The sequence below is a fragment of the Triturus cristatus genome, chromosome 5_1, assembly GCF_964204655.1.
Source record: "Triturus cristatus chromosome 5_1, aTriCri1.1, whole genome shotgun sequence".
Lineage (NCBI taxonomy): Eukaryota > Metazoa > Chordata > Amphibia > Caudata > Salamandridae > Triturus > Triturus cristatus.
The window spans coordinates 104,966,547-104,986,881 of NC_140587.1; the positions used below are offsets into that span (position 1 = coordinate 104,966,547).

Here is a 20,335-nt window from a genome sequence, read left to right on the forward strand (position 1 = left end):
GTGCTCTCCATTGATCAAGGGCACAGGTCATCTCGTGCAGATTCGGGACCATTCTCAGACTCCAACACTCGTCACTCAGTGTCAGAGGACGCTCAGGCTGCTCTTCCATGGGCACTGGAATGTAGTGCCTTCTGTCAATCTTGGATCCGCCGGTGCACTGCACTTCCATTGGATCAAAGGAAAGGGGTGTGTGTGGCCAAAAACTCAGGCCCAGGGGCTCAAGGGACTGCACACTGTCAGAGGTTACCAGCACATGACAGGCGCTCTTGTGCACTGAAATTCTGGTTCTGTGGCAAAACCAGCTCCTCCTTCTTTTCTGATGTTGAACGCCTTCTGATGAAGCAAGTGTGATGCTTTAAACAATTCGTTTATAACAAGGGGACTGTAAACAGGTGGTCTGCGAGTTTCAAAGGAGTGGCCACACGCCATGGGACAATTTTCGTCTCGAATACACTGTCTTTCTCAGGAAGCAATACAAATAAAAAGGCAGTGGGAAAAACAGTGCCTCTAAGCTTTTCAATTGGGTTTCCGTGTGAGAGCCTCCATCATCTAAGGGTAGATAACTACACGAGAATCCTATCTAAAATGGATGTCTTCACATATGGTGGCATTGTCTAATGTGGCAAACACATTTTTTTTTTCTGAATGATTACATATAAGTGTTTCTAAATTCTTTATCTAGGACATTTCAATAGAGAAATCACGTGGTACAGATTATCATAGGCATGTAGAAACCTTTCACATCAGGTGCACTAGGCAATACACAGGCTAATAGTCAGATATGAAAACAAAAGACAAGAACTAGAGGGTCCTGATATTTGCATGATTAGAAACTTCTGATCCCACCGAAAATTAAAGCAGCAGGAACAAAAAGGGTAAAAACCACATTAAAAATAGACATTGAAAATTTGTCATGTTCAAAAAGTAAACGTAAGATATCTCCTTTTGAGATGGAAAACTTGTCTTACTATAATATTGAGTCAGTTAGCCAGTCTATCGCTATCCTGACAGTCAGGCTGGAAAACATTGAAGCAGGCCTAAGGAAAATTCTTGGAAACCAGTCTGGTCATGCAAAAGGGAATTGTACATAATATGGGGGTTCCTGGTGCATCACTGCAGTCTGGATGTATGTACCTGAACAATACACCTACAATAATAAATGGGCTGACTAGTGAAAGGAATACGGAAAAGGGAATTGGAACTAGGACACAACTAAAATCCCCAATCACTAAGCATAATGCGACATTGGGCAGGGAAGAAACAAAAGCAATAAAAAATAAAAATCTATAGGAAGGACAAGAATTTACTTGGGTGATAGTCAGGGATGTGACACTACACCAAGAGTACGGGTGGTACACAAAAGGCCAAAGTTACATATATTTTAACTCTACCGCTGGCGACTACACCATATACGGCAATCTTAGCTAATGTTCCAGTTCCTTCTGCAGGGAAAAATGAAAACCTAGTTTCCTTTTAAGAAGCAAAGGCCATATGCTACTTAGGAGACAGGACACCATTACCTAATGTAATATAGAAATTAGGCCACCTTGAGTCACAGATCTATAATTTCATCCTTAGGTCCAATCAAGGATACATAAATGTAAGGCTGCCTGTTCCATTAAGGGAAAGGGCAGTAAGTGACACACTTTGATCCTGTAGATCTCTTTTAGTTTTCTGTAATACCATTATAGCCAATTTAGACATGCACTGGTAAAGTGCTGCCTCTCATGTTCACAGCATGAAATATCATTAGCTGTGGAATTTAGTAACCAGAACAAGTTCAACCAACTGTTGCGTAGCGATGGGCATCGTCATGACCATCCCCTTACAAAACAGGTAAACTTGTAATAGTATCAAAAAGCAGCAACAAAAACAACGAAAACATGCAAAAAATAATAAAAACGCACAAGACGTCAAGCCATCAGATATACCTGCTGTATATCAAGCACAAAAAAGCATAGACAAAACAATAGCATATGTAATAAGAGGTGACACACAAACACCATGTCATGTACTTTATGCACTGTAAAACTGCAGCCCAAAACCCAATATTTGGGCCTGTTTAATTTGTCAGGTTTAAAATACTTACCCTCCTTTTTGACAGTAGATCACCAGGCAATGGAAATCTGCTGTGAAATATAACTTTACTGTTTCTCTTCTAACATACAGGACCAGCAAGAACAATTCATGAGAGAACCAAATACACAAAAATAAATTGCCATTATTTACTGTCAGGCATCATTCCATTTTTTTTTTTAGAGCACCAATGTATCAGCAAAGCATTTAACATGATGTTTGGACTTTCAAAGAAAACCCCTTTGCTATATTTTCCCTTTGGAATTAAGTTCTTTAGTTTTAGTGATGCTATGGAGAAACCAGAAACCCCACCTTTAGAGGCCCGTGTAGCAAGGGCATTCTGCATTCCACAGAGGCAAGGCCCTAATTTAAAAGGTCATAAATGTCAACTCCATTGTTTACGGGAAATATAGCATCTCAGCAGCGTGACCGAGCCAGCCTCTGCAGCTCTCCCAACCCCCAGCTTCTGACACTCTGAATTCGTCAAAACCAGAAGGCCTTCCTAATTCCTCCTAACTTGCAATAATTCGCTCTATGTTGAAAAATAATTTCTCCTTTTTAGGCGCTAAAAAATTATCCCTATTCCCAGATTGTTAAACTACATGTACTGTGAATAATTCACAAAATTTAATAACACACATACCAGTTTTTAGAATAAATGCATGTTGCAATCCTATGCAATGGTACATATTTCATCAACCTTAAATGAATGAACGTCTCAGTAGGCCCAGCTAAAGTTAGACTGAACTCCAGCAAGTGAGACCGCTTTCTGCCCCAGTCCACTGGCACTGTGAATTGTATTCGCAATGAGTTTTGATATTTTCTTCATCATTTAGTCACTTGCCTTTATTCAAGCTCTGTTTGTCGCTTTCATATTAGCATATGAAACTCAGTGCCTCCCGCCAGGTAATTACAATATTTTCACCCCTACTGCTAGAACCTGCAATCTCATCTTTCCCCTCCTACTTACTCAAACCGATACCACATTCCTTTTTATTCCCTTCGTCAATACAACCTTCCTCACGCTACTCTTCATGTCTTTATTACTCCCCTTCATCATCTCTCTTCCCTCCACGGCATTCTATTTTCCCAATTGTTCTTCTCCTTCCTACGTATTACCTAGTTCCTATAACCGTAATTCTACATTTCTCCACCCCTCTATCATTACTGACTTCATCACGTACCTGCTCACAAACATCCTCTTTTTACCTCATCAAAAAAAGAATTCTCCATTTCTCTTTCTCTATGTGGGTGCTAACTCCATTAAGGCCGTTTTTTATTAACATCAAATAGTTGCGGGTTGTGACACCATATTTTATTTAATTTCTCCAAGTTTTAAAAAGGTCCTGTTTTTCATAGCGTGTTCAGTAGTATTGTGACAGACACAGCTAAAGTTAGAACCTTCAACCCTGATATTAAAACAAGCCTTTGTACTGGCACATTGACTCATTGAATCATAAGAAGGCACAACCTGTAAATATATATCAAAACCTAAACGTATGCATTTACTGAAGCCTGAGACACTTTAAACAGTACTCTGAATGAAAGAAAATGCAATTGAAACAGTCTTTTTACCCAAATTCGACTTTGATATTTTAAGCATTAAAAAATGAATATCCTACAATTTTCTTGCATAATATGCATTACCAGAATGTCTATTACATAACCCATGAGTCAGGCATTGGAAATAATAACTGATACTTTATAAAAATGAGCTTGTTTGCGCCTGCGCCAAGGGAAAATTGTACGCGCGAATGCTTGTCATTTTAGTGATGCAACACAACTTAAATCAAATTTTAATGCTAGGAGGTCATAGTATGAGTATTAAGCTTTATAAATATCAAAAAACGATTTTGAAAAGCACTTATTTTTTTAAAATAATTTTTCCCATGATTAATAATTTTCTTTTAAAAATCCCAATTATTCGTTTATGTGATAATTCCATGTATAAAAAACAAGCTGCATCCCTTGGCTATCATTTTGGACACATTTAACTCACAAGCCTAAGCGCATAAGCCCAATTTGAAACGCGTCACATTTTTGCGCCACTTTCATTTAAAAGGACGGTTCTGCCAAATTCCACCCGTGTTCAACTGGGAAGGTGCTGGCTGAATGAACATTTCTATCAAATATACTGCAGCTGAAAAGTTTGCCTGTGAACATCTAATCCAATGCATCTAAGGAAAATGCTGTAAATTTATTTACTTTAGCAAAAATAGATAATTTCATTTTTGGGGCCTGATTTATATCTATCGAATGCGTTTCTAATTTTATCCTTTAAGCATTTAACGGCAGTTTTGTATATGTGCACAATTGCTCATTCTATAAATTAAAGAGCAACACATAGCTATTGTAGTACATCACATTGTTCATTTCTGGATTTTTGTTTTAAGTTTCTACTTGATATTAATTAACCAGCAATCTACTTAACAGACTGGAAACATCAGAAGACCCACAAACACATATTGAGCTCATTTCAGACATAAACAGAAAGGGGTCAAACAGACAATACAGCGCGCTTTAGCCATTTTTCATAAATAGCGCCGTCGCAATTTTCTTACAGAAGTTGCACTAATGCGAAAACCACATAGACATTTAAACACACAGTTGACTTACAAATCAATACGCATGACAGAAAGAAAGAACAGCTCACAGACTATACTTGAAACAAACCATTTGCAAATACTAGTTGTAGGTCATATTTACAAGCAACGCTTTTCAATAGTGTTCCAAAAGGCTGCATAAACAGCCCCACAGACAGATGCATGTCCAAGAAGTAGTGAATGCGCTCAATTCACTAGCTTTGCCTAGCAGAACACCACACAAAATCGTTCTGCATATCTTCATTCATGAAACTGCGCAGAACGAAGGATCCTTGTTTTGTATTATGTCATATTTTAATTCCCTGGGGATACAAAATCACCAAGGAAGAAATATGTTTTTAAATTTAACCTATTTAGATATTTCCTACACTATGGTACCTTTCAAAACAAAAAGCAACACATTTTTCCATGTGAGCTTACAAACAGGCATGCCAAAAATACTGCTGAAAACGCAAGTATTATAATCAAAACCAAATGGAGAAATATCTCCTCATTACCTGCCTACGCAAATTGCAATTCGCATATCCAAACCTATACAAACCAAAAGCTACATTTCCAAATTTGCTAAGATCAGGCATCTTATAGCTCACTAATCTAGCTTCAAACTTCAAGGGTTTATCTCTACCAATACACTCGCAAATATGCGAGACCCTCGGTTTTGGTAATTGCAATGACCAAATCAGAAACCAAGAAACCAACCCCTCGGCTTTGGTAATTGCGATAACCAAATCAAAGACGCAAAGAACCAAAGGAGTGGGAGCGACCCATTTATACTTAACTCTTACTTTTATTAATCAAAAGGTTATCCAAACTAACTGTCAAGTTCTTCAAAACAAAACGTCTTTTATAATACTCACGCCAAAAAGGGTTCTAATCGGGAGTGACATCTTTTGGAGAGTCAAAGTCAGAAAGATCGGAGATATACTGGGCTGCAGAGACAAAGAATCCCCCAGAACCTCGGTACCTGCTTAGTGGATTTCTGTCCTGTTCTCCCCAGTAGATTTCTGTCCTCTGACAAGATCGCTCCTCCAGATAGTCACTTGTATTGATGCCACGCTGTTGGGCGCCAACTGAAGTACCGGGGATTTTAGGACCCCAGCGGTGCCAGGGATAGCTCCCTATGACTTCGGGTTATCCTGTTGCTGTAGTATTATAAAAGACGCTCTCATGGTAATGTAACAAAGAAACTGGCAGAAGAAGCTGAAATATGAAAAAGACATCTTTATTAAACATTAAATGAGTGAGACTACGTCGCACAGAAGCCTTAGCAACTGAATGAGGCAGTCTCCAGAACAGAAACCAGTCTCCTTTTTTATACAGAATCTGGGCAACACCGCCCTTCTCTTGCAGTTGGTCATTCACATATTTTACTTCAAAGAACAAGCAGAGTCATGATTGCAATCTCACATTTCAGTTCAGCCAGCCCGCAATTATTTACCCAGCAAGGCTCAGATCCCACATCAGATATCAACTGACCCCAATAAACATGAGCATCTCCTGTTTTGGGAAACAAGCCATAAAGCAGGAACAGTCAGGTGCGAAAGAGATTAGCTGGAGGCTTGTGTAGGATGTAAAGACTTTATGGTGTGTCAGGCCCTGATGCTAATCAGAGGTGGCCAGAGGACGGGGAACTCGTGAGACCGGACTGACCTGGTGCAGCGGAGCCAAGCTGCCCAGGTCACAGAGAAGTCAAAGGAAAGTACATGTGTTCTGGAGGCCTGTATTTGTTCTTAGAGTGTAGTCTATGTGAGGGCAACTATAAGATGGCCACCGCTCCAAGATGGAACCCACGGAGTCAATGTATAATAACGTATACATAGTGCATTTGGCAATGGGACGTTATGCAAAGCGCTTGTACATACCGCATTGACCAATCGCGGTTTGCTAATACATGAATAAACAGGGGTAGGGCCCTGTCTCCTACGTGGTCCCAAATACCAAAGTACGACACGCACACTGCTGCATGCCTCACACTGCTGCATGCCTCACACTGCTGCACGCCGCACACTGCTGCATGCCGCTGCACGCCACACACTGCTGCACGCCACACACTGCTGCACGCCGCACACTGCTGCACGCTGCACACTGCTACACGAAACACTACTGCACGCCACACACTGCTGCATGCCACACACTACTGCACGCCACACACTGCTGCACACCGCACACTGCTGCACGCCGCACACTACCGCACGCCACACACTGCTGCGCACACTGCTGCATTACACACTGCTGCATTACACACTGCTGCACGCCGCACACTGCTGCACCCCGCACATTGCTGCATGCCTCACACTGCTACACAAAACACTGCTGCACGCCTCACACTGCTGCGCGCCTTACACTGCTGCACGCCTCACACTGCTGCATGCCACACACTGCTGCAGGCCACACACTGCTGCACGCCGCACACTGCTACACGCCGCACACTGCTTCACGCCGCACACTGCTGCACGCCACACACTGCTGCATGCCACACACTGCTGCATGCCGCTTCCCACCACACACTGCTGCATGCCACACACTGCTGCACGCCACACACTGCTGCACGCAGCACACTGCTGCACACCGCACACTGCTGCACACTGCACACTTCTGCACGCCGCACACTGCTGCACGCCGTACACTGCTACATGCCGCACACTGCTACACGAAACACTGCTGCACGCAACACACTGCTGCAAGCCACACACTGCTGCACGCCACACACTGCTGTACGCCACACACTGCTGCATGCCACACACTGCTGCACGCCACACACTGCTGCATGCCACACACTGCTGCACGCCACTCACTGCTGCACGCCGCACAATGCTACGCCACACACTGCTGCATGCCACACACTGCTGCATGCCACACACTGCTGCACGTAGCACACTGCTGCACACCGCACACTGCTGCACGCTGCACACTTCTGCACGCCGCACACTGCTGCACGCCGTACACTGCTACACGCCGCACACTGCTACACGAAACACTGCTGCATGCAACACACTGCTGCAAGCCACACACTGCTGCACGCCACACACTGCTGTACGCCACACACTGCTGCATGCCACACACTGCTGCACGCCACACACTGCTGCATGCCACACACTGCTTCACGCCGCACACTGCTGCACGCCACACACTGCTGCATGCCACACACTGCTGCATGCCGCTTCCCGCCACACACTGCTGCATGCCACACACTGCTGTACGTCACACACTGCTGCACGCAGCACACTGCTGCACACCGCACACTGCTGCACGCTGCACACTTCTGCACGCCGCACACTGCTGCACGCCGTACACTGCTACACGCCGCACACTGCTACACGAAACACTGCTGCACGCAACACACTGCTGCAAGCCACACACTGCTGCACGCCACACACTGCTGTACGCCACACACTGCTGCATGCCACACACTGCTGCACGCCACACACTGCTGCATGCCAGACACTGCTGCACGCCACTCACTGCTGCACGCCGCACAATGCTACGCCACACACTGCTGCACACCACACGCTGCTGCACGCCGCACACTGCTGCACGCCGCACACTGCTGCACGCCTCACACTGCTGCACGCCTCACACTGCTGCGCTCCACACACTGCTGCACGTCGCACACTGCTACACGCCGCACACTGCTACATGCCACACACTGCTGCACGCCACACACTGCTGCACGCCACACACTGCCACATGCCGCTGCATGCCACACACTACTGCACACCACACACTGCTGCACGCCACACACTGCTGCACGCCGCACACTGCTGCATGCCACACACTGCTGCACGCCGCACACTGCTACACGAAACACTGCTGCTCGCCACACACTGCTGCACACCACACACTGCTCTCATCACCGGGGTCTGACAGCTGGGAGGCGATGAGTTGACTTTCCAGGGTAGGAGGGTCCTGCTGCCAGAATTGAATTCCCCCTGGTGTAAGTTATGCATCCAACCCTGAACAGAGGGGTTTTGGTTGTATCCGTCTAAAGAGGCAATGTTAACAGTGAACCAACACCATACCAGTTGTTTTAGGTCATCCTGGGCGCATATACATGAAGGTCTGGGCGAGGCGGGTACCATGGATACTGTGGCGCCCCTTCGAGTTGCAGACTCAGCAGGACATGCTTACAAGTGGGGCGATGGGAAACCCAAGGCGTTTAAGGGGACAGCTGGACGGAAGCCACCCGGGGAGGGGTGGTGAAGTGTGCAGGCACTGGAACAGCTTCTGTAAAAGTAGCGGTCCGGGCAGTGGGGGGGTGTCTCCCCTCTCATCACCGGGGTCTGACAGCTGGGAGGCGATGAGTTGACTTTTCAGGGTAGGAGGGTCTAAAGTCCAGAGGGATTTGGGAAAGGATGGGGGCACCTGTCCAGAAGGGGCATGCTGGCCTCCTGTCCAGTATGGGCTTGGACTGGTTTTGGCTGGTCCTGGGAGAGGCCCGGGAATCAGCAGGATGTAGGTAAGATGCCTACCTTGGTGGGGAGCCCTGGTTGGGACGGTGGCCACCCCCAGAGCTGTGGAGGAGTTACAGGGCGATCCAGAGTCTGCAAGGTACAGAAGGGTACTAGATGCAGCAGCACAACAAGGGTGCTAAGCCAATAATACCCAGGAATGTCTTAGTGTTGTCCCCTGGAAGAACGACGGCACCCCTGTTAGTCCTACGGGCAGTTGTGGGTCTGAGCAACCGGGAGTGGACTGGCGGTCCACTGATGGGAGGGGTGGCGCCCTCCCAAAATTGGTAACCACCGATTGGCAACAGCCACGGTGTAATTTGGCTCATCAGGCGGGCAGGCGGCATAGGGGCTGGCCTGCCCTTGGATCGCCCGTAAGATAACCTACCATGTTGGCATATTTATTGATAATTTTCTCCATTAATAAGGTGTCTTGTGGTTTATTTATGTATGTTGCTGTATGAGAACTGAGGAGTGTTGCCGATATTGGCACTATGCCAAGGCTGCCCGGTGGGCCACGTAGGGGACCCTCCAACAGGGCGGCCCCCTTAGTGCCACAGGAAGGCACAGGAGTCAGCAGACTATGCTCCCTGGTCTAGGGACCAGGGAGTCAGCTGGCCGGTTCACTTCCAGCCGTGGGGGTTGGACAAGGGAACAAATGCCTTCCCCCGCCCACTGTGTAGCCTCTTGCTGCTGCCCGTCTCGCTGTTTCCTGCCCTACCGCTTACCCTGCGGATGGCCAAAGGGTGGTAGGGGGAGGGGTAGAATCTAACTTATTGTTTTGTGTTGCAGGAGGAGTTACAGGGCGATCCAGAGTCTGCAAGGTACAGAAGGGTTCTATATGCAGCAGCACAACAAGGGTGCTAAGCCAAGGATACCCAGGGATGTCTTAGCATTGTCCCCTGGAAGAACGACGGCACCCCGTTAGTCCTATGGGTGGTTGTGGGTCTGAGCAACCGGTGGCTGCCTGGAACGCTCCGCCCACCTTTTGGGGGCGTGAGTAAGGGCGTGGACTGGTGGTCCACTGATGGAAGTGGTGGCCCCTCCCAAAATTGGAAACCACCGATTGGCGACGGCCACGGTGTAACTTGGCTCATCAGGCGGGCAGGCGGCATAGGGGCTGGCCTGCCCTTGGATCGCCCATAAGATAACCCACCATGTTGGCATATTTGTTATGCAAATAAACCTGCATCAATTTTCTCCACTAATAAGGTGTCTTGTGGTTTATTTATGTATGTTGCTGTATGAGAACTGAGGAGTGTTGCCGATATTGGCACTGATCAATGCACACAAGTAGAATCGAAATTGCATTTGTTAATGATGCACAAAAATATAAATGCACAAACACTGTAATAGCAGTCCAGATGCTCAGGGACTGTCAATGGATCAGGTACTGCTTCTAAATCCCAAATGTCTGCCATTATTCAACTCTTACGGTCTCTCAGCCCTGACCACAAGTCCCCACTCCACTGACTTTAAAATAATGAAGCAACTGCATTCACGCCTCTTTACTCACACACCTGACCTACAAGGTGTGACACGTTTCTGTGTCACAACAACAATGAAACCTTGAACACACGCTCGGTCCTCTGTGGCGCACTCTCCCATATTGCAGTTGTTTTTAGTCGTACGTAGGTCTGTGAGTAGTGATTGTCGTCCCTTCACTGTGTTTTCCCATGCATGGCTCGTTATTATATGGCTAAACCCTGTCTTACCAGTGAAAGTGAATCTCCACAGAATATTACAGAAGACGAGCAACATGACAGAATGCATGGCTGTGCCAACAAACCCCAAGAGGAATGACGGATGTCTCAGAAATGTAGAGAGCCTCAATGAGTTTCAGGAAAAAACAACAAACAAAATACATAAATGTCCAGGCATGTCAAAGTATTAATCAAAAATTCCAAAAAGGAGCAGTGCCACTACAGCTTATGTGATTGGCTTTATTATAAGCGGAAATATTTATGAAAAGTAGAATGCATTGAATTAGAGAATTACAAAAACATAGCCTTATGCATAAACATAGTTGGGAAATGCAGAGTAGTGGACTTGTGATTCCTAGCACAAATGTCACCACAATTTCTTATCAAATCAGAAGTGATCACAGGCCTTCCTCAGGACATCTCTCACAGGATCAGACAGAGTCAACCCCTGGTATGAGCGGGGCCGGGCTGAGATAGGGTCTCTCCTACCCCCACTTGCTTCATATGGTTCATGATTCCATTGCCCCCATCTATTTGTTAGAGAGGCTGCCACCCTTCCAGGGCTACCGTGTGCATGTGGTCACTACCTGCAGCTATTGATTACAGCAGAAAGGCATGCCTGCATTTCAAGATTGCATGTAAACTGCCAGTGAAAAAAGCAAAACACACTAAACTCCATTGTATTGAGTTAAATGTAAGGCTAGGGTGCACCCTGGCACTGTGCACACAAATGGTTTCAAGGCACAAATGATGGATTTTGTGGTTTTATTTAGCATACCGGTTATAAGGTTGTTCCTTGGAGAGTGTAGCATAGAATACGGTAGCATAGAACTATATATTTTTGGTAATTTAACAGGTTTTGGTAATTTAGTAAATGACCTGTTATAATGGTCGTTCATGGTAGTGTCCTACTGGATACTACTATGAACACTACTTACTAGCCGCGGCTCCAACACTAGTTCCCGCAGCAGCACCAGTGAAAAGTCCTATCACTGCTCCAACCGCTGCACCAATAGGCCCTGCTACAAGGAACCCTGTAGCGGCTCCCACACCCGCTCCTGTACCCGCCCCGGCACCTAACCCCCCCAAAGTGCCAGCCAACTGGCGCTTGTTTCTCTCCTCCTCTTCCCTTCTCTGCTGATCCATGTCTTTCACGGTCTTCTGTCGGTCACTTTATTGCCCTTTTTATATCTTTCCTTGAAAGCACGTATCACGTGATCCCTTTTAATTTATTATTGAAAATACACGATTAGTTATTAGATGATTCACACTTTATATCTGTTTCAATTATTTTTGTCCAATAACCAGTTTGTGTATATGAGACAAGTGTGTGGTTGGCAGACTCCTCTCCAAATATATTTTGAATTCTTTTCAAGGTTTCTTCCCTGAAATGTCTGAAGCACAATAATTCTTTTATGAAGCCCAAGTGTGAAAAGCACAGCACACTTTCTTATCACTTCAAGGTTCCCTGAGGTCTAGCGCCCAGAAGTCCAAGTGTATTAAGAACTCCAGTCTTCTCTTCAGCCGGGGAAGGCGCTACTTCTCTGCGGTGCGCTCAGTTACCAGCGAGTTGAACTTTAATTTGGTGATTCCAGAGATGGTGTTTCCGAAAGCACTTTTTGCAGTCCCAGTTTACTCTGTTCAAGTCTCTTGTCCTGTTGCCAGCACCTGCACAGAAAATACTATGTGTTAGAAAGAGGCATGGTCATGAACAAACAAACAATGTTTACACATTTTGAACTTATAATGTGTGTGTGTGTGTGTGTATGAGGCGGAAGACTGCGGACAAAGATTTTGTTTTGAGATGTTTATACATATGAATTACATTACATTAAATTTGGCAGAAAGCTAGACCGTGGTCCAGAATGAGTCCATTTTATAATTTGGTGTAAATCTGTTCACCAGTTTTGGATTTATTAAAGAAAAAAGATTTCGGTGTATCTAGAGACGCAGATCCACTGCAGAGCGTCCATGGAGCCACGGGCCAACAGCAACGCCGTGATTGGCTGACCGCAACCTGAGAGAAAAGTTGCGGTTGACATTTGGTGAATCGGGATATGGTTCACGGGGGGAGGAACATAAAGTAGAAATAGTATATAGAGGGTCAAGATAGAAGTATCCTTATCCCATGGGACTTGTGAAGAGGTCTGTGAGGACCCCTCATGGAGAAGAATTTGTGGGAAATGTTTTTTTGTGCACGTGAGGGTCTGCTGTGCTCAGCATAGCCCCCCGTGAGAATTGGTGGCAGAGCCACAGATCTGGACTCCAATTAAAATAAATACATATACCCACTCACACACCCACTCACTTACACACCCACACAACCACTCACACACCCGCTCACACACCCACACATAGACACACACACCCAACCACAGACCTACACAGGCACTCACACACCTAGTTGCATGCCCACACAACCACACACACATTCACTCACACACCTGTACAGCCACTCACACACTCATTCAGATGTCGACAACAACCACTCACACAGTTACTCACACACAGTCAAACACCCACTTAAACACCCACACAACCAATCACACACCCATTTCCACATGCAAACAGACCCTCACACACCCACTCAGACACCCAGGTTATAGTTAGAAAATAGCATTAATAAACATGAGAAATTCACTGAAAAAAACAGAGGTTACAGGGATGGTGTAGTTGAGAAATACAATGTGAAAAACTTGAGAAATTTACTAAAAAATCAGGGTGCAGTGGCATAGAGTGCAGTTGCGTAGAATGGAAAAGGGCAGAGTAGAGTGGCGTAGAGTTCAGTGGTGGAGAGTGCAGTGTTGCAGAGTAGAGTGGCAGAGTTCAGTGGTGTGGAGTGGAGTAAAGTGGCCTAGATAGCAGTGGCTTAGAGTACAGTGATGCAGAGTACAGTTTCATGGAGTGCAGTTGTTTAAAGTGCATTGGTGTAGAGTGCAGTGGTTAAGAGTAGAGTGGCATAGAGTGGTGCAGGGTGCAGTGGCGTAGAGGAGATTTTTTCAAAGTAGAGTGAAGTGGCATAAAGTGGAGTGGTGCAGGGTAGAGTGCATTTGCGTAGAGTGGCATAGAGTGTAGAGGCTTAGAGTACAGTGGTGTAGAGTGCAGTGGTGCAGAGGAGATTAGAGTGGTTTATAGTGGATTGGCATAGAGTACAGGGCAGAGAGTTGAGTGTTATAGAGCATTGACGGCGAGGGTTTTGACATAGAGTACAGTGGCATAAAGTGGAGTTGTGCAGAGTAGATTGGTGTGGCCTAGATTGAATAGGTGTAGAGTGCAGCGGCAAAGAGTAGAGTGGTGAAGAGTGCATTGGCATAGAGTGGAGTACAGTGGTATAGGGTGCAGTGGCATAGAGTAAGTTGTTTCAAAATAGAGTGAAGTGGCATAGAGTGGAGTGGTGCAGGGTAGAGTGCATTTGCGTAGAGTGACATAGAGTGGAGTGGCTTAGAGTAAAGTGGTGGAGAGTGCAGTGGCATTAGGAGTGCAGTGGTGCAGAGTAGATTCGAGTGGCTTTTAGTGGGTTGGCATACAGTGCAGGGGCATAGAGGTGAGTGTATAAAGCATTGGCTGCAAGAGTTTTGGCATATAGTAGAGTGGCATAGAGTGGAGTTGTGCAGAGTAGATTGGTGTGGCCCAGACTGGATAGGTGTAGAGTACGGCCCGCCTTGGCGGCCCGCGGACCTTGCAGACATCCTACCTGTGTATTAAAAAAAAAAAAAATTAAATAGTGTTAGCAAACACTGCCGGGTGCAGCAGCCCGGACTCTGAGACTCTGCTCTGTGGGGGCCGGGGGATTCCAGTGATTGTCAGAGTGGGGATGCAGGGGCCTAAGAGGTGAAATACAAAAAAGCTTTATTAACATGTAAATGGTCTTTAAAGACCTGTGAAGTACTCGGGTGCGGCTGTGTGTGGGTGCTGGGAAGCTGTCTCAGCCGGGGCTGAGGGCTGACACAGACACGGGGTGAGATGACAGAGGGTGACGGAGGGAGACAGAGGGAGAGGGAGGGAGACAGGTTGACAGAGGGAGACAGAGAGAGAGGGAGACAGAAAGGCGCAGTCTGGGGGAGACAGAGGGAGGGAGAGGGAGGGAGGCAGAGGGAGGGAGAGGAAGGGTGACAGAGGGAGGGAGGGAGAGGGAGACAGAGGGAGAGAGACAGAGGGAGGGAGACCGAGGGAGACAGAGGGAGACAGAGGGAGGGAGAGAGACAGGGAGAGTTAGAGGGAGGGAGACAGAGAGAGAGACGGAGGGAGGGAGGCAGAGGGAGGGAGGGAGACAGAGGGAGGGAGACAGAGGGAGGGAGACAGAGGGAGGGAGATGGAGGGAGGGAGATGGAGAGAGACGGAGGGAGACAGAGGGAGGGAGAGAGACAGGGACAGAGACAGGGAGAGATAGAGGGAGGGAGACAGAGGGAGGGAGATGCAGAGGGAGGGAGATGCGGAGGGAGATGGAGGGAGAGGGAGGGAGACGGAGGGAGAGAGACAGGGAGAGGGAGGGAGAGGGAGGGAGGCGGAGGGAGAGAGACAGAGGGAGGGAGACAGGGAGGGAGACAGGGAGGGAGACAGAGGGAGGGAGATGGAGGGAGGGAGATGGAGGGAGGGAGATGGAGAGAGACAGAGGGAGGGAGGGAGATGGAGGGAGACGGAGGGAGAGGGAGGCAGGGAGAGGGAGGGATGGAGACAGAGGGAGGGAGGGAGACAGAGGGAGGGAGATGGAGGGAGAGGGAGGGAGACGGAGGGAGAGAGACAGAGGGAGGGAGACAGGGAGGGAGATGGAGGGTGACAGGGAGGGAGGGAGACAGAGGGAGGGAGAGGGAGACAGGGAGGGAGAGGGAGACAGGGAGGGAGACAGAGGGACAGAGACAGAGGGAGAGGGAGGGAGACAGAGGGAGGGAGAGAGACAGGGAAAGAGACAGGGAGGGAGACAGAGGGAGGGAGACAGAGTCAGGGAGGGAGACAGAGACAGGGAGGGAGATGGAGGCAGGGAGGGAGACGGAGACTGGGAGAGAGACGGAGACTGGGAGGGAGACAGAGGGAGGGAAGGAGACAGAGGGAGGGAGGGAGACAGAGGGAGGAAGGGAGACGGAGGGAGGGAGATGAAAGGAGACAGAGGGAGGGATGGAGGGAGGGAGAGGGAGGGAGGGAGGGCGCCAGAGGGAGGAGGGCAACAGAGGGAGGAGGGCGACAGAGGGGGGGCGACAGAGGGGGAGACAGAGAGGGAAACAGAGAGGGAGGAGGGACACAGAGGGAGGGGTGAGACCAAGGGAGGAGGGAGGGCAACGGAGGGAGGGCGACGGAGGGAGGGAGACAGGGAGAGAGACAGGGGGAGAGAGAGAGGGAGGGGGAGAAAGGGAGAGAGAGGGTAGGGGAGGGAGAGGGGGAGGGAGAGGTGAGGGGGAGGGGGAAAGGGAGAGAGAGAGAGAGAGAGAGATGTGTGTATGCCGGGTCTGGTGGCTCAGTGGACGAAGGCGTCTGCTGCAGGGATCTGTGTTCAACCTCATGGTCACAATTTTTTTTGCTTTAGCCCCGCCCCTCCTGCTTCCCCTCTGACCCCTCCTCCACCGGTGCGGCCCTCAGCCACAAACCACACTGTAAATTTGGCCCCCAAGAGAAAGTTTGTGAGTACCCATGACCTAGTGTAATCATTTGTTTGATCATATTAAAGTATTTGTTCCCAACACACTTCCAAAATAACAAAAAATGGGTTTCATTTGTGTTCGTAATTCTGATATATTCTGAAATACTTACACAGTTCCTTCAAATGTTGTCATGTGCTAGAAAAAAAACCTCTTTCCTACTTCCGGTATCTAGCAAGATTGTCACACGAATCATCTCATTTTAAAGTCAGAGAAAGAAAAGTAAGCAAGCGCTCTCGAAAGGCAGTGTCTGACATTTGACCCCGGTCTTTGAATGCACAGCAAATGGGACTAGATAAGAACAAGATTTAAAGGCCTGTTTACAGAAAGTGAGTTCATGGAACAATACAGAAAACACAGCTTAGGCAATGGGAGGGGCGAACTGAACCTGGACACCCTAAAGCAAATAAAGCCAGCAAATAGAATGCCAGAAAATGTGAGTTACAAACCACAAAGCCAATGGAAATCAAGGGGCGGAATGTATTCCAAGGTCAGCTTTCTGAATGTCCCCAAGATGTCTTTAACAAGCCAGACAGCTGTGCTATATGGTAGGCGGCAACCGAGAAAGCAGGCATCATAAAGCCAGGTTCGAAAACCAGGCAGCATAGCAGGGCTGGCCCGGCTTGCCTAAAATTCCACCCCGTAAAAAGTGGCTTTAAAAATCTTTTACGAATGTTGGAGTAAAAAGGACAAACCAAAAGTACATGGCGTCTTGAACGAGGCAACCATCCCAGTGACAGAGTATGGATTTTCTGTTGTCCAGCCATTTGGCACAGCAGCAAAGGGTGAATTAAATGAAACCTAAAACAGAAGGCGCTGGGGGATTGACAATCCCAAATTAATTTGGGTTCCAGAAAGGGGGTGGTTAGGAGCAAGACATAGGATCTTACAGAGGGCATAGAGAGCGCTCTAGTGTCCCTTTAACCGGACCTGGATAAAAGGATTATTTATTGAGACAATGTCACCCTTGACTGTGGTTTCGGGGCGGAAGAACAAACCAGGGCGAACTCATTTAAAATAACAATCCCTGACACAGGCGGGCAACTAGAGCCACATTTCGGGGGGGGGGGGGGAGGGGCTGAAAAAGATTTCAGGGGGGCTAAGTCTTCCAGCCATAGGCAGAGTGGCTGTAAGAAGGGGTGAAAACGCAACAAAAGCCTCATTAACGGGTAAATGGTCTTTTAAAGACCTGTGAAGTACTCGGGTCCGTCTGCAATTAGACGGACGCCAGCCCGCGAGGCTGTCTCAGCCGGGCTGACCCACATGAGGGGGGGGGGGGGGGGGGCTGAAGCCCGGTGAACCCAATGGGTGTTGCGCGCCTGCCCTGACTTATCCGAGCCACGAACTGTCGTTAGCACTCAGAGTCACAATATAAAGTAAACAAGCCGCGCAAAAAGCCCACCTCTTAGGAGAAGAGAGAAACCGAGTATACTCCATAAAGGGGGGAGAAGAAGAGGGGGTGGGGTACCCAAGTAGTGACAGCACCAGTCCAGTAATCGATAATGTAGAACTTTAGCGCCGAAGGCGAAGCACAGAAGGAGTTTGAGTGAACTGATGAATTCATATCAATGAAAGTAAAGTAACATACTAAAAGGGACATGGGAGGAAGGTGGGGACAAAGGGAATCCGAGGAAGGACCTCTCCTAGATGTAACACAGAGCGCTATAGATATTAGACAGGAAGAAGGCTGGGACTATATGTCTTTGTTTTTAAATGTCAAGAATAGACAGTGGGGTCTTAAGTTCCAAGACGTCCAAACTTGTGCACTACAGCTCTTTCCACGCCCCGACCCATGGGGCGCCCCGACCCATGGGACGCCCCGACCCATGGGACGCCCCGACCCATGGGGCGCCCCTCTGTTCTTCACGAGTTGTGTAGGAGAAGACGTAAAGCGTTTAAGATCAGACAATAAAAGAGATGAAAAAGTCAGATAAGCGTCTCCCCCTCCCCTCTGTCGTGAGTTTCAGCCAACAAGACGCTGCATTTTGGGACTTGTAGTTTTGCTCCGAGCATCGTCTCCCAGCCCACGAAGAGATGCTGCAGAGAGCGGCCCGGGTGTGCAAACACAACACTTCAACTCAAAACACGTCAGCCCGCGGGTTGTGAGGTGCCCCCCTTTACTCACCCGCTCCCCACTGGACGCAGGGTCTTCTTTTCCTGTAGCTCAGCTCGAGAGGGGCTTGTGCAGTCAGCCCTCCGCGGTAGCCCCTTCTCCTCTGGTCGTGCCTGTCCCTTCACTCCCTGCCAGCTTTTATAGGCAGGTGCCCGGTCTGTAAATCCACCCACCCCTAAATTAGAACACCCGCACTTCTAGTAAATCACGTGATTAAGCGTCAGTGGGGTTTGTTGTTCAAGTAAATATTGGCATGGAACAGACTACATTCAAACATCCCTCCATAGCATTATATATATATATATATATTATATATATTTATACATATACACACACACACATACATACGTACATATATATATTTATACACGCACACACACACACATATATATACACACACATACATACGTATATATACATATTTATACACGCACACACACATACACACACATATATACACACACACATACGCACATATATATATTTATGCACACATACACACACACACACACATACATACGTACATATATATATGTATACACACACACCTCCTTCTCAGGCATCCTCATCTATAGGCCTCCGGATTGTGCACCTTTCATAATCCACGAGATTTGCAATTATATTGCCCAGAGATCACTATTATTCTCAAATGTCACTGTTTTAGGTGATTTTAACCTACATGTAAATGACCCTACCTGCACGCAGGCAGCTCAGCTAGCCTGCGCCCGTCCACGGCCGGACCGCTGCCAGCGCCAGCCATAATGCCCGGCTGTCCAGTGGTTTGGTGATCCGCTGGTCTAGGGATGCCTTGCTGTCTCACAGAGGTAAGGCATGTCCTAGGGCCCACGCTATCAACCTAGCCATAGATAAGCTGCCAGGTTCGTGCACTGATTGCTCGTGGGAGCTTGGGGAGTACACTGAGCTTGTAGGGAGTAATGATGAGGTGGGAGCTACCCAAGGGCGAGGCGGCCACTCGGACAGGATCAAGGCATGCTTGGTAAATTGCAGGTCATTGCCTATGCATGCCGAGGATATATGGCTTTCGCTAACAAATAATGCGTGGGATGGCCTGTTTTTAACAGAAACATGGTTGAACGTGGGTTCTGTTGCTGCAGTGGCCCTGGCCACCCCCCCTCCCCCAGTTTTAAAATGTGTTGCGCCAATAGGGATAGTGGAGGGGTAGCCATTATCTTTAAGGACTCCTGGGTCCTAGCATCATCAGCACCCCTTAATTTGGAGGGGATAGAGGGTCTTAACTTTTGTTTGCAAATTGACCCTTAAACCTCCTTCTCAGGCCTCCTCATCTATAGACCTCCAGATTGTGCACCCAACATAATCCACGAGATTTGCAATTATGTTGCCCTGAAATCGCTATTATACTCAAATTTCACTGTTTTAGGTGATTTTAACGTACATGTAAATGACCCTACGTGCACGCAGGCATCTCAGCTAGTGTTGTCCCTCGGGGGTGCCAATCTAACGCAACATGTTATTTCCCCCACACGTAAGGCAAGGCACACCCTGGACCTCTGTTCTCCAATTTAGCTTCCCTGCGGACAGTGGCCCCCATCAGATTGGTCTGGTCGGACCACTGTCTGATTCCATTTTTAGGTCTCGCCTGGCTATCGCGTAAGCAATCGCACAGCGAGAGTTCTGTAGGGGCTTCAGAAAAAGCTCCCAAAGGCTTCCCAGGCGGATCGGGTGGCGGTTACGCGCACAACCACGCGCATTCCATTTGCCACCAGCTACTTCCTGCCCGTGC

At 47.8% G+C, this 20,335-nt stretch overlaps 1 long non-coding RNA gene across 1 annotated transcript; it reads right to left on the bottom strand.

Moving 5' to 3' along the window:
- Positions 1-11,056: 11,056 nt before the first annotated feature.
- On the bottom strand, positions 11,057-18,684 carry LOC146830326 (uncharacterized). The gene is made up of 2 exons (XR_014961417.1): positions 18,586-18,684; positions 11,057-12,498 (listed from the first exon to the last, which is right to left on the bottom strand). It is a non-coding gene; the product is annotated as an uncharacterized LOC146830326 (long non-coding RNA).
- Positions 18,685-20,335: the final 1,651 nt, after the last annotated feature.